The 15,883-nt window shown below is 40.7% G+C and overlaps 1 protein-coding gene across 4 annotated transcripts in view; it reads left to right on the top strand.

The window, feature by feature from the left end:
• Positions 1-15,883, top strand: part of LOC6033056 (homeobox protein 5) — an 89,921-nt gene that overhangs the window by 59,927 nt on the left and 14,111 nt on the right. Inside the window, exon 1 of one of the 4 annotated variants that reach the window (XM_038265043.1) lies at positions 1,889-2,984. The exons of 2 other annotated variants lie outside the window; for them this stretch is intronic. The gene's annotated coding sequence lies outside the window, so the exon portion shown is untranslated. Of the gene's footprint in view, positions 1-1,888; positions 2,985-15,883 lie in introns of those variants that run through there. One more of the 4 variants, XM_038265046.1, reaches the window with a different exon arrangement.

The raw sequence follows: 15,883 nt of genomic DNA on the forward strand, positions 1-15,883 counted from the left end.
AGAGTTATCTACGTGCGCATGTATTGCGTGTACGTACACGAAAAAGTTTGAGGTTAAATTTTGTACCGTCCAGCAAAACAAATCCAGCAAAACAAATTGGACAATACATTGCTTGTTGTCAGGATGCAAATTTAGACACTAACTCCGGCTTCTGAACATTTAGTGATTCCGAGTCTATAGGTCTATTTTGAACTTTTTATGTTACCGATGTATCGAGAACAAGTGGAAAGACTGTAAAAGGCTTGTTTGTAGAGTAGAGTTAACTTTACTTCCAACAGCAAATTTGGCTGCCAGTCAATGTATCGAAAGATTTGCTTTCAAAAACCAAAAAGCCTGTGCGAAAAGAAGAACTCTGTATCGATTTTACCCTCAGATACAGTCGTTTCACGGCATTGTCATCAAAACTGCTAGAATGAGCTTACCAGGAGCAAAGTAAATTTTGATGTTTTCGACAACGACTGGGTTACATTGAAACATTCTGTCTTTCGATGTTAGCGCCAAGTGTAAGTAAGTTCTGGAGTTTTTTTTTGAAAAGGTCCAATAAACCAAATTTTCTGTTTTTGCATTTTGGGTGTTTTTTAATACCCCTGACTCAAGGCAGTTGCAAAAACACCCAAAATGCAAAAACTGGAAATTTGGTTTATTGGACCTTTAAAAAAAAACTCCAGAATTCTTGTTTTGTGAAAGAAATAAGATGTGGCATATCACAGGGCTCCCACCCTGTAATGCCCTTCCCGGTACCCATCCAAATTATCATCCTTCACAATATTGTCATGTAGTAGGCGCTGTGCTGTGCGTGTATATTTACTTTGTACGACAGTGAAAACAGAGACGCCAGCTCTCGGCAGTAGTCGGGGTACACACAGTACCTACCCAAAGTTGGTGCGTTCCGCATAATCTCATCAATCATCATCGCTTGCTCGCTTACTTGGATGGCGCTGGTGTTGGTGGTATTTGGGAAATTTGTAACTGAGCTTTGAACCGATTAAATTTTGGGTGAGGTTTTCTGGTGTAACTTTTTCCTAACTCAAAGCAGACCGAACATTAAATTTCCTCTCTCTGGTGTGTGAATCAGCAGCAGCGCGTTCCGATGCAGGTGCAAACGCGAGAAGCACGCCTCTTTGGGTTGTTCGGTTACCGCTGAGGCAATATCGTGCACAGTTCGCGTACAAGTGCTCCTCTTCCGTTATCTTTTATTGACTTTCGTTCTTTTTGTTTCTGACTTACACCGCTTCGGTTGGTTGGAGCTCCCCGTTTGATGAGGGTGAAAGCATGAAACCTTTTTTTTTTCTTTCTGGTGTATAAAAATTTCATACGCCAAGGAACTCACCGCTTCTTCGCACAGGAGCGAGCTCCAAGAAGAAGATCCCAGCAATCGTGTAACCATGGTAAACAAAACGTGGTTTGTTTACTTTCCGTCCAATCAAAGGCGCGCGCGCGCTGGTAGTGGTGGTGGCCGCGTCAAAGATAGTGAGCACATTTTTCGAGGTCAGTTGGAACACACCACACGTCTGGAGCAGTGTGGCACAGGTGTCGTGTCTGCGGTCGTCGTCACTCACAAACACGCCGGCATCTAGAAGCTCAGTAGGCGCCTCCGCCGTTCGGAAGTGCATACGTGTACCACGGGCGAGTTTTGTTTACTTCCCGCGAACACACAGACGCGCGCGCGATTGTAAACAACTCGCGGTAGCTATAGCAACAGCTGATGCTCGCACTAAAACCAGCATCAGCTGTCTGACAGCCGCTGCCGGCGGCGGAACTCACACTCACACCGCCGACGGAGCGCACCCGACCGATCGTTCTGCGCTAGTGTGCGTGCGGGATCGGGCCGTGAGTGACTTCGGGGGGCCTTCTCGGGGGTAAACATAAATTTTTCAATTCATTTCAGTTTGGGCCGTGCTCGGGAGTGCATCGGCACACGATACATATCCGCCGCCGCCGCGACCAGCAGCAGAAGCAATCAGTCTAGCGGGGAAGAAGACATACTAGAGACACGTTCCGCAAAGTCCCTCCCCCTGCAATCGTTCTGCCGCGGTGAAGCCAGCTTAGCTCGGAAGAAGAAGAAGAAGAAGAAGGGATTGGAGCCAAGAAGGGAACGGAGAGAGAGAGAGAGTGTGTGCGGGGATCAATATGTGAGAAAAAGAAACTGGCCTCCTGTGCAATATAGCGAAAGCGAGTCGGCTGAACGGGAAGAAACCAAGGAAGATTTAATGAGTTTCCGTTAAAGTTATTAGAAATTTTAAGTGTTACGCATCGTTACAGTTAAGTTTGATCCCGGAGAGGGGTGTGTGTGACGGCGACGCATCGTGGCGTGGCATTCGGAAGTTGACTGAAGCCAAAGCCGGGGGACCTAATCGTGTGAGGGTCGTGTTGGGTAACAGAAAAAAAAAAACTTTGCAGGGGAGCGAGCGAGTCTGACACGTACACTTGTCACACTTGTCGGGTGGTCGAGTAGGAAAACTAGTCGAAGGTCGCTGCGGTTAGAAGGAACGCACATCGATCGGGAATCGGAGCAGTCCAAGTTCCCGGAACTAGAGAGCCATATTCAGTTAATTGGAAAGCACCACGCTAAGGGAATACACAGTTCCAAAGTACGGGCTCGTTGAGTTTGCGTTACACTGTTTTCACTCTCTCGGTGTGGTGTGGCCAACCGACGCCATATACGACGACCGGGAAGCGCAGCGGAAGAAAACCAAGAAGCAACGACAACCACCAGCAAGTGTGTGTATCCGTTTCGATGTCTCTGTGGCTACTTCGATTTGGAGTGTGCGATACGGTTTCTTGTTTCTAATTGATTAAAATTGACAGTTGTTTTTATTGCATTGTTATACATGTTTGTTATACGACTTTTGTGTGTGTGTATTTGTGTGGCACTCTGGGCCTGTCGGTGTGATTAAGTCGTGATCGGAACTTGCCCACGAGGCGTGACTGCTAGAATATATCACACACGTTTTCACGGAGTCTGCTGGAAAATCACAGAAATGGTAATTATCCACACTAGTCATAGTTATAACCGCACATTTCGGTAAAGTGTTGGCAAACAAGTTCTCGAGACAAAAAAAAAAACGTGTTTTTCCGAACTTATACAAAAAAGTAACGCAATCGCGCTGGAGGAGGACGACTGAAAAAAGCTGAAACGTGGCACGTGTTTGCATTCAACTCACGGCAATATATTCATGAAGTTTATGTGTGCATAGAGCACACACACTGCACCGCAGCTAGTTATTAATTAGCAGCAAGTATCGAGACAGAGAGAGAAGCAAGTGTGACCTAGTTGGAGAACCACCCCGGCGATGTTCGGTGTCGTTTATGCAAATTTTGACACACTCTTGCAGCGCCGCTACCTACGTTATCAAAAGTGCAACCCTGCATAGACGCGGATTTTAGCAGTAATGTCCGACGAAAACTTCAACTGCACTAGCATTGACAGCGTTGAAGACGATGATGATGCAAACTGGGAACGCAAAACAAGCAACAAAGACACGTCATTCTGACGGTTTAGCGAATTTTCTCAAACAAAAGATCCACTAGACTAGAAGTTGTGTGCGTGTCGTGTTTGTTTGTCACACCGTCGGCGTCAAGTACGAGTGTCGAAGAAGTGACATGTGATGTAACAAGCTGAAGAACCGATTCTGACTCCAAACCCTGCAGCCCAATGCTGCCATTTTCGGGCAGATAAAATTCCATTGAACCGCATCGGACCCAAACACACATGCTCAGCCCATTATCATTATGGCTCCGGCTAATGCCAAGTGTGTAAACAACGCGGGCTGAATCACGGCGTTTGCGGCCTCTTCTCCTTCTCCGTACGTGGTTTATGATGCCCATAAGCGAGTCCCGACAGCCCAAGAACGGTAACAGCAACAACAACGCCGAGCTGACGGATCATGATGATGCAAACTCCGCAGTGGCAATTGCTCAAGGGAACAACAACACAGCGAAGAATGCTTGGAAGCCACACCAATACAGCAAAGGCGGCGGCGCCGACTTCGTCGCCGCCAGATACATCTATTTACGTGTAGATTGTCAACAGAAGCAGCAGCACAGAGTTGTTTACGCCTTTTGCGTGTATCTCCGCTGCAGCTTCGACTCTATTTTCGGCTGTGTCGCGAGCTACACCAACGCGACGCTGGCGTTTGGATGTGTTGGTGAGCGCTCAGCAGCGCTGAGCTCCAGCTCCAAGCAGCTCGCAGTATTGGTGAGCGGGGCTCTCTCGTTTGTTGTTGTTGATTGGGTATCACATTTCACTATGGTGATAACAACAACGACGACGACGACGATAATAATCGACATTTCACTTTCCGGTTTTTTTATTTCGTTCATGGAGAGTTCCACCACATTCGCCTCGTTTGGAGCGTCGGATGTGTGGTGGCGCGGAGGCGGAACCTGGACGCGCCGCATGGACGCCCTAATTTAATTTAAGCTAACAATTTATGAACGTGGCTAACCGCAGCCGAGCTCGCGGCGAGGATGAAAACGTGGCTTGGTTTCGGGCGTGGATTAATCATAGGTGGCGGCGAATCGGTCCAACTCCAGGATTACAGAGCGTAGTAGGTCGGGCGGTATCTAATCGACAGCGTTTGCACAAAATGGCAGCAGTCAAATGGGTTTTATCAAAGGCGCTTTTGGCGTTGCGTTGTTGGTGGTCGTGGACTTGACCAATGGCGACGGTGTAAACACGCACGAACACACACGCGTACAAGCGGAAATTGCGACGTTTCTACGGCGAAGGATTTGCCAAGCCGCTGATGCAACTGTCATGTAAACACCAAAGGATAAGGCGGCAATCAATACACGAAGATCTCGCGAGTGTTGACTCTGAAGCGATTACTCATGATGGGATTCCGTCGCACAGCTGCAACGCTGGAAGTTCCAAAGTCATAAGAGACGCCTTATCAAAGCTAAAGGGCCTGTTCGACTCAATTGCTCTCGACCATACCGAGACGTCAAAAAGTCTTCAATCCCCAACCATTTGTCGCGTTTCCGTTCCGTTCACCCTGCCACAACTGTATTACCTGTGCAGTTGACCTGTATGTGCATATAAGGCCAAGTAAAGCTCCTCGAAAAGACGGCCATATAAAAAGTATGCAAACAAGCTTCCATAAAAGCGAGAGATTCCACGAGCGAAACGCGGAAAAGAGGGGGGCAGCGAAGCGCCCCCCCCCCCCCTCTGGTCACATTGCTGCAGCTAAGCTCGCACTGCATGTGACGTGACATCATTGATTTTTGCCCCCGTAGCCGTGCCGCGCCGCTTAGGCCATTCCTGCACAAACACATCCAAGCAGGCTGCGGAGAAATTCTTCTCAAATTGCTAGGCCGCAACACGAGAAGCCGTGACATAACCTCAACGCGCAAACACGTTGTGTTTTTTTTGTCGAATTAGACCCGACTGGCAGCACTGCCGGTGACGACGCGTAAATGGATTGTTTATGGCCAACAGGTGCGGACAAGCGGGCGTTGGAATTCTCGCCGCCGAAACGCCCCCATCCAATCCCGGTTTAGCGTGCATCGTGACAGGTCGCCTTAGGGCATCTCCGCCGCGCAACTTCAAAATGGCGACCGTTTAAGGGTGAGCAAGCTAGATTTTCTCACGTGGGATGACGATTCGAACGGGATAAACAATCTTCGAATGCGACCGGCCGGCCGGCCGGGTTATGAATCAGCCCCCTCCCAGTGTCGGAGGAGCGAACTAAAAATAGACGCGGACGCGGGATGCCGAAATCCCGTGCGGCTGAGCTCACAGACGGCTGTGCGATGACGCTACGCTTGTGTGGTGGCGCTGGGTAACGGGTTGACGGATGGATGCTCCCGAAATACTCCCACCTTGTGCGGCGAGAAAGAAATTTTGGCGTCATTCGTGGCCAAAAGGGGTGCATTTGCGCTAGGGTGGAATTTGCAAAGTGGTTCACGTTAAGGCATTGCCGACAGGACTGTCGGTAGACGCCAACACGTCAAATTGGGCAACTTTTTGACAGTTGTGAGATAATTCTTTCAGGAGAGAATCTTCGAGGCGCTTAAAATTAAAGTTGTATTGGTGATATGCTGAATTCTTCGACAGATGACGCAAGATAAGCTTTCCAAAGATGACGTCACAGAGTTGAACATATGTCAAAGTTCACTAAGCTAGAACAAAGTGAGAAAACATGGTAAAAATTAGATACTGCCATTAACGCAAAAGTAGAAAATATATGCTGTCAAACTGACAGCGCCTTTCCCTATGAAAGCGACAGGGTGGCCACTGAATTCGGGAAATCGGGAAAAAATGATTTGTTTTCAAAAAGGAAGAAAAATCTGGAAACCCCAAGCAAACTAAATAATGTTTGGTCTTTTGAATAATAATTTCGTAATATTTTGTTTAATTTTGTTTATTCACGATTTGCATCTATTGATTGAAAGCTTTTTCATACACCCCCCCTCCCCTTCAAAAATGGTCCAAAAAAAGAGGACTTATTTTTCGAAATGCTTTGATATTTTAATGGAAATAGAAGTTTAACCAACTAAAAACAATTGAAATGCATTCTCCTGCGTTTAAAAATAATACTCAGCATGTCTGGAATCGATCCAAATAGTTTTATTTTTCGGCGAAAAAAAAACTACATCAATACTTGATATTTTGAAAACTAATAATAGCAAAACAATTCAGCAGGTGTAAACATCATTTTAAAACACATTTTTCATTCAAATATTGATAATATGGCTTGAAATATCCTCTCTCCTGACTTTGGGGGACATAAACTTCAAAAAATATTTGCAACGACCTTAAATGACGAAAATGTCCAAAAAATACCTGAAATTAAAAAAAACATCAACTAATTGATGTATTTTTCATTTTGAAGATTTCTAAAACGTAACCTAGTTTTTTTTCTAAAAAAACACATTTGGTCCGCAAGCTCATAATTAAATTAATTTGAAAAAAACTTGACTAGCAAATAAAATCCGTACGTTTTTAGTGCTCAATAAATAAATTTTGGAAATCTTTTTTGCTTTTTGGAAATATTGTACGATCAGTACCTTGCTGGACTCGGTCGTTCGAAACGACCGTCGGCTCAACAACCGACGAAATAGGCGGCGGGCCAGATGCGGGCATAAAAATGTCAAAATCTCTTCCCCCTCACTTCGTCTCGCCTTCCAGCTGCGCTTTGTTGACAAACAAACGGTGCACGCGGTCGCATGATGGCGGCATCGAGCCAGAATTAAGGGTGATCATTTGGATAAAAATGAAACTTTTTTCAATGAAAAATAATATTTTTCCAACCGAATAAAAAAATTGCGAGCATGTTCAAACAATTATTCCTGATGTCGGAGAAGTGATAAAAAATCAAAATTTCAATCCATAATGTTTCTATAAATTGAACTTTTTCACTCCAATTGGGGACCCCTAGGGCCTAGGTCTATCCACGAACGTTTCCAATGACCGTAAGAAGATGCCAAACAATCCAGCTACCAGCTAAATCCACAATATAAAAAAATATTAAAATTGTAAATATGATAAAATAGATTAAAGACAAAATAGGCCATTACAAATGTGTTTAAAGAATAACTCTTCATTAAACTGGATTTTTTATAGAAATAAAATTTATGTGAAAACATTTGAACATTAGCAAATAAATAAATCAATATGGCTTTTGAGAATGGAATATAAAATATACAACTTAGATATTTGGTTTTTTTGAACGAATAAAGCTGTTCTCGCGCGTTTATTGAAAAAATTAAGCCATTACAAACTTAATTTAATGTTTTTGTTCCCCTTTATTCGAAAATTCCGTAAGAACTCTCGGGGAAAACATTTTTTTGTGAAAAGTCATTGAAAAATCTTTCAAAAATTCTGTCCTTGTTGTTTTTTTTAATCAAATACGTCAACTTGATTTTTTTTGCAAATTCTGATTTTTAGGACCAACGATCGGAAAAAGACATAAAACCTAAAACATTTTTGGATTGATATTTTCCAAGTTTTGGTTGTAGAATATCTGTATAGGGGAAATTCTCATATGTTTGGCAGGTTAAGCACTCGATCCTAACTCCTTCCAATTTGCTGATTTTCACTATTTAAACAACTAATTTTGCAAAACTTTTGGTAGAAACTTGCTTGCTCACTTCTTATTGATCCACGGGTCCCCCAGAGACCGTTATTATAAAAAAAAATTTCCATCCAAACCAATGATTGGACATGGTTCCTGGGACCATTTTACACCTCTGGACCAAGTTTCAAAATATTTGCCGGCAGGAATTTCGAATACGGTCAGTTTTAGTGTTTCGAGTAGAAATTAAGGGAAATCACATGTAAAATGCGTAGAAAAAGATCAAAGTTTCAATGTTTTAACAACAAAACATTACTGGTCATGGTTTTAAATTGTATTAACATGTAGCAGAATGATATAAAAACGATTTACAGCTCTGACTTAGCCGGATTAAGCCGATGTTAAGTGACTTAAGTATATTATTTACAAGTTTATGCCTTAATATCTAAAGAAAACTCCTACATCAAGTGATTTAAAGTCAAGGAAAACTAGGTTGCACAAAAATAACTTAAAATGGGGTGACTTTGAGCCAAGGGGTGACATTGTACCAACAAACGCTTTTTTTTTTTTTCGTTACAAACATGCATATATTTCATCTACAATCAACAAACAACGTTTTTTAGATGTGACTTAACTCACCTAAGCCTGCTTGATTAGCTTAAGTATAGTAACAGCATAACAATATCTTAGGAACGCAAGTGAAAAGTTTGAAAGTTAATTAACAAAAGGTGACGCCTTACGCCTGTGCTGAAGAGAGGCTTATAATGTATAAGTGTATCAAATGTTCAAATCATAATCAAGAAGTGTAAATTGAGGTTTTGTGAAATGTTAAGTGTGAAGTGTGCGTAGGACTAAAACAAGTGGTTGCTATTGTAATCAATTACAGCGTTGAGCAACCGATCATTGTACACTTCGGCGGTTTTAGGCGCTTTGTACCGTTGCCAAACGACGTCAAAGTCCGAATGTACGGACTCAGAGGCTTGCTCATTATGTAGCCCAAGTCCTCGTCCCGTTGCCTTACAAAAATCAGGTACGTGATGCTTAGTAATATGATATTTTGAAGTATTAGGTAGCTGAAGGTCTTCCCAGCTAGACACAAATTCGTGGATACTTTCTTCAAAACTAGCATCTAGTTTAAATGAGAAACACTTATTATATACGTCGTTGAACTTCTTCAGAGCCTGATAAATAAATAAATAATTGTTAAAATCTCTCACCTTCTTTCTCAAATAGCTTACCTTAGCGTAACCAAGTAAATCAGAATTAAGTTCCAAGCAATCAGCCGCCTTCAATAGCGCGTGACAAGCCCGGCCTAATCAAGCAGGCTTAGGTGAGTTAAGTCACATCTAAAAAACGTTGTTTGTTGATTGTAGATGAAATATATGCATGTTTGTAACGAAAAAAAAAAAAGCGTTTGTTGGTACAATGTCACCCCTTGGCTCAAAGTCACCCCATTTTAAGTTATTTTTGTGCAACCTAGTTTTCCTTGACTTTAAATCACTTGATGTAGGAGTTTTCTTTAGATATTAAGGCATAAACTTGTAAATAATATACTTAAGTCACTTAACATCGGCTTAATCCGGCTAAGTCAGAGCTGTAAATCGTTTTTATATCATTCTGCTACATGTTTATACAATTTAAAACCATGACCAGTAATGTTTTGTTGTTAAAACATTGAAACTTTGATCTTTTTCTACGCATTTTACATGTGATTTCCCCTTAATTTCTACTCGAAACACTAAAACTGACCGTATTCGAAATTCCTGCCGGCAAATATTTTGAAACTTGGTCCAGAGGTGTAAAATGGTCCCAGGAACCATGTCCAATCATTGGTTTGGATGGAAATTTTTTTTTTATAATAACGGTCTCTGGGGGACCCGTGATTGAGCTATTTATCACTCGAGTTCAGTTGAAAACGCTTTTAATTAGCTTTGAATGAATGTCAAAGTTCTGACCTGCCAACATTAGAGGCACGCTGGAATTAGATGCTGTTCCCCTAATATATTAAGTATTTTGTGATATTTTTTCTTAAAAATTTTCAATTAAGTTAAATTCAACTTTTTGTCATTTTATGTTGTTTTCCTATTCAAACATAAAATCTTATGTATTTTTTAGTTAATTTTTTAAATTTTAGATTTTTTAGTTTTTCTTTTGTTGAAATATCTTTTTTTTTATCAATTTGTTGTTAAGTTTCTTTTTTTACTAAAATTGAAAATAGATTGTTTTTAAAATATTTTTTTAATAATGATTGGTGGTAGATGTTCACATTGTTATACACAGTTTTCGTAATCTTTTTTTGGGTGAGAAATCTCTATTATTTGAGGTTCTGGCAAAGTCGAAAATTCGAAAATGGGATTTGACTGGCCACCCTGCAATGTAAACAGTGCAGGCGTGTTGTCAAATGCCGTGACGGCAAAATTTTACCATCTTCAGAAGCCAGTGCTCAGTATCTTTCCACAGTAATTGCCGCTGACAGGGTTGATATTCCGGGTCACACGGCGCTCGTAGTACTGCTGAACTCTCACACCACCGCGCGCTGTTCAGCACACTCCAACAAACACCGTTTCAAGGTTAATAGCGTGTTCATAGCGCTGCTTTTAGCATAACATTCTAGTCGAGGGGTAGGACAGTGAGCGAAACTAAGCCTGATTTGACAGAAATGTCATATTATGACGTTTCTACGAATCGATCTCAAGTGAGCAACTTTGAGCAAGTCATGCTAATTACGAGGCATTCGAGACAACTTCAGTGTCCTACCCCTCGTTTCCGGTCTTTACCTTTTGCTCTTTGGCTGGCGATGACGGGGATGATCCCCCCGTCTCTTTTTTGTTGGCCCCATCCTATTCATATCCTCGACGGTGACGCCAACTGCGATGACACCTAAGGTGGGAGGGAGGGGTGTGTACTCGCTTGTGAGCATTTCTTTTTTGTTGTTTTTACTGTATGTGTACCACCCCCCCTCGAGAGACACACTCATGACTTCATTAGTAGGCGTTGCTTTTAGTGAAGCTGCTGCTGCTTTTTTTTCTGCTTCGTATATAGGTTAAGTCCTTCACTGAAAGCGTCACCGGGTAGAACCTAACCTGAAAGCGGACGCTTCTTTCATAGGAAATCATTTTCAGAATTATGAAAAAAAAAAAACAAGTTTTTTTCCAGAGCTCTAAAACGTTCTATTGACTGACGGGTGCAATTTCCCAACACACGCCATCAAGTCATCGTGCGGATTCGGGACTCGCAACTTTCTTGGGGCAGGTTTCACTCATCAAGAATTCAGTCCCTCCTCCCAAATACTTTTATTACTTCCCAGCACGCGAAACCGCTGCTGACCCCTTTCCGGTGCGCGGTTGTTTGTTGGGTGAAAAATAAACAAAATAATATGGAGACGGGGGGTTGGCCAAGATGGCGACGGGGCGTTTTGCTCGATTTTCTCTGTTGCATGTGTCAATCCCCTTCCAAATGTCAAACGCCCATGGCTTATTAGCCGAGCGCAGCGCAATTTGACGTTTGTTTGAGCCGTAAGGCGTTTCTTTGGTAACGCGCCCCAAGGGTCTTCAAAAGCTCGTAACCCCCTTGTGACATAACACGTGCGCCCTAAGTAGCCTCTGTGCTCTGTCATAAATATGTTACAAGCTTTTTTAAGTGCACTACTCCTCGCTGTTCTAGAGCGTGGTTGGTGGTGACAACATCGGCTCGCTTAAAGCCTGCTTTTCTTTGACCTTCTGTGGCGTTTCCATGGCGATTCCTGCTGGCAGCATTGCCGCGAATGCAAGTTTGGGTAACCGCCGTCGCCGCCGCAGTTGTTAGTCGCCGAGGATTAATGATGTGCTATTTATACGAACTTCCGTGGGGCAATGTGGACGGACCTTCCCTTTCCCCGCTTATTGTTTGGCTTATGTAATGTGTGTGTGTGGATGGAATTGACGACACACTAGAATATGGTGGACACAATGTCGTCGGAGAACTTGAAGGACTTCCCGAAACCTGGTTAGTGGTCAGCAAATTATGGAGGTCGATCGGCTCTGTCACCGCGCGCTGACCGAGTTATTGTGACACTGGCGATATTTTTAGGATGAGTCGTTATGAAATATTTATTTGTTTACTGGATGGACAATTGCTTTTTGATGGTTAGCATGCTGTCAGTTTTGAAAGTCGATCCTTTAAACTTGTCTTTGTTTTTTTTGTTATTCTTGCTGGTACTCTAGGCCAGCTCGCTAGCATATTTTTTTGTTGTTTTGTACTGAAAAGATACTCAAAACATTTAAGATAATTAAAATACTTAAAATACTTAAAATACTTAAAATACTTAAAGTACTTAAAATACTTAAAATACTTAAAATACTTAAAATACTTAAAATACTTAAAATACTTAAAATACATAAATACTTTAAATACTTAAAATACTTAAAATACTTAAAATACTTAAAATACTTAAAATACTTAAAATACTCAAAATACTTAAAATACTTAAAATACTTAAAATACTTAAAATACTTAAAATACTTAAAATACTTAAAATACTTAAAATACTTAAAATACTTAAAATACTTAAAATACTTAAAATACTTAAAATACTTAAAATACTTAAAATACTTAAAATACTTAAAATACTTAAAATACTTAAAATACTTAAAATACTTAAAATACTTAAAATACTTAAAATACTTAAAATACTTAAAATACTTAAAATACTTAAAATACTTAAAATACTTAACATACTTAAAATACTTAAAATACTTAAAATACTTATAATTCTTAAAATACTTATAATTCTTAAAATACTTAAAATACTTAAAATACTTAAAATACTTAACATACTTAAAATACTTAAAATACTTAAAATACTTAAAATACTTAAAATACTTAAAAATACTTAAAATACTTAAAGTACTTAAAATACTTAAAATACTTAAAATACTTAAAATACTGAAAATACTTAAAATACTTAAAATACTTAAAATACTTAAAATACTTAAAATACTTAAAATACTTAAAATACTTAAAATACTTAAAATACTTAAAATACTTAAAATACTTGAAATACTTGAAATACTTAAAATACTTAAAATACTTAAAGCATGAGCATGAGCATGAGAGACCACCCATGGTTGTCCTTCTCCGTTGCTGAACAGGACCGTAAACTTAAAATACTTAAAATACTTAAAATACTAAAATACTAAAATACTTAAAATACTTAAAATACTTAAAATAATTAAAATACTTAAAATTCTTAAAATACTTAAAATACTTAAAATACTTAAAATACTTAAATTACTTAAAATACTTAAAATACTTAAAATAATTAAAATACTTAAAATACTTAAAATACTTAAAATACTTAAAATACTTAAAATACTTAAAATACGTTACAAACTTAAAATACTTAAAATACTTAAAATACATAAAATACATAAAATACATAAAATACTTAAAATACTTAAAATATTAAAAATATTGTGGATTTAGCTCGTAGCTGGATTTTCAGGCATCTTCTCACGGTCATTGGAAACGGTCGTGGATAGACCTAGGGGTTCCCAGTTGGAGTGAAAAAAAATTCAATTTGTAGGAAAATTATGGATTAAAATTTTGCTTTTTTTTATCACTTCTCCGACATCAGGAATAATAGTTTGAACATGCTCGCATTTTTTTTATCCGGTTGGAAAAATATTATTTTTCTTGGAAATAACTTTCATTTTTAATCACATGTTCACCCCTAATTCTGGCTCGATGCCGCCATCATGCGACCGCGTGCTCCGTTTGTTTGTCAACAAAGCTGCAGCTGGATGGTGAGACGAAGTGAGGGGGGAAGAGATTTTGACATTTTTATGCCCGCATCTGGCCCGCCGCCTATTTCGTCGGTTGTTGAGTCGCCGGTCGTTTCCAGCGACCGAGTCCAGCTAGGAACTGATCGTACAATACTTAAAAACCTCAAAAAGTATGCTTAAAATATAAAAATACGAAAATGAACAAGCTGATTGATTGAAAAATTATAGTTTTTGAAGCACAAATCAGACATCTTTGGGAGCGTTCTTTTATTACGTAACGCAAAATTTGGAATTTTGACCCCCCTCTCCTACTCCGTAAAAAATCGTAACAGATGAGCAATCCCCCCTATCCCCGGTGTAACGCGAAACGCAAGGTCTTTTTGCATTTTTTTTAATTAATTCTTGTATGAAAATTTTGCGTTACGTAACACAATTTTTCAGCACACCCCCCTCCCCCAATTTTCGTAACATTTCGTAACAGACCCCCTCCCCTAACTGCGTTACATAATAAAAGAACGCTCCCTTTCCACTTGTCTCGTCTCAGCTTCCAGTATCTCTGTGGAACGTGCGTCCATGACGTCACGATAGAAAACTCCTAATTATGCGATAAACCGAACATTCCAACCAGTTGGGCCCAAATACGCCGCCCAATCGATCGGGGCGCATGTTTTCACAAACCCCCCGTCAGGTCCCCAGGCAACGCAGAAAACAAACTTCACTCATTCCGCGAACGGGGCACAATCGAATGACCTAGAAAATTGAAACAAAACAACCGGAGTGCAGAGGGCCTACTTCCGTCAATTTTCGCCTGAAGGTCACGTCACGCGTTTTTTTTTTGGGTCGGAAAATCGAAGCAGGCGACGGCCGGCGATGGTTGGCAGTGTTGCCAGGATAGTTTTTTTTTAGGGGTAGGTTAATGTTGACCTGTCAAACTTATGTCAAACCATCGGAAGTCTGCCGTACGGTGAACCCTCGATGGTTTGATATTGATTGTTGTCAGAATTGTCAAACTACCAGAGTGTTAGTGTAGCCCAAATTGGTTCAAGGCAATCACAGTAGCCCACCCTAGTCACACACAAACACACGAGAGCAATAACAAACTAGATTGACGCGCGTGTGTGTCTGTGTGTACGCTTGGTGTCCAACTTTGCCAAGCGATTGATTTCGAATTATAAACAATCAGCAATCATGGCATGCTGCTGCCATCTGCCGGCATGTTCCCGTATTTTGGTGCGTTCGTTTTATGGGAAAATTTCATTAAATCTACATCGTCGCTGAAGCGTACACGTGCGATATTGTTTTATTTTTTTATTTTTATTGTTTCGCTCGAATTCTATCCCACCCTCCCTCTTCTAAATTGAGGTTGAAAAAGTGCAAGAAGAGAGAGGAAAGTCGGAATTCGCTCACAATTCTACGACACGCCAAAATCTTTTTTCGCTGTGTTCGTGCCTGATTGAAGCACAAGCCGTAAGCACTCGGGGTTCTGTTGAATAATGTATTCGTCTCACTCTCGTACCGGGCACATACACTCACTTGAATTTAGCATAGCTGCAACAGGAAGGAAGAGGCATGTCAGAATTTAGCCATTTTTGTTTATAGTTATTCCACCGCGTTAGAAAACCCTTTTAGTGTCATTTTCCTTACAATAAAAAAAACTCAAAAAGTGACATCCCTAGCGAACTGTCACTGCAAAAGGGGGTCGTCTGACAGCGTGCAGTGCACGCAGTCTACCTTGCAGGCGAAGTAACGCCGCCGTGGCGGTAGGCACTTGTGTTTACACTCTCTCTCTCTGCTCTGTCGACAGTGCCTGAGTGCAGCACTTGAACGGGTTCCTTTGATATTTTAATAAGGCATATCTCGCCTCTGCTCATCCGCTGCTTCTGGTTTACAACAGAAGTTCTTCTTGTTTTTTTTTTGCATTTTTGTGAATCTAACGAACACGGTTCGTTAGCGGAAGTGATTGCGTTTTTTATTTTGCATTACAAATTTTATAGGTGTGAATTAAATATCATAGTTTTCGTGAACATTTTTTCTTCAACTTTGACTATGTAGCGGGGCGAATGAACTGTCGTCAGCAATCAGGACTTGTTTGTCCTTTTTTTT

This window comes from Culex quinquefasciatus, chromosome 3 (genome assembly GCF_015732765.1).
Source record: "Culex quinquefasciatus strain JHB chromosome 3, VPISU_Cqui_1.0_pri_paternal, whole genome shotgun sequence".
Lineage (NCBI taxonomy): Eukaryota > Metazoa > Arthropoda > Insecta > Diptera > Culicidae > Culex > Culex quinquefasciatus.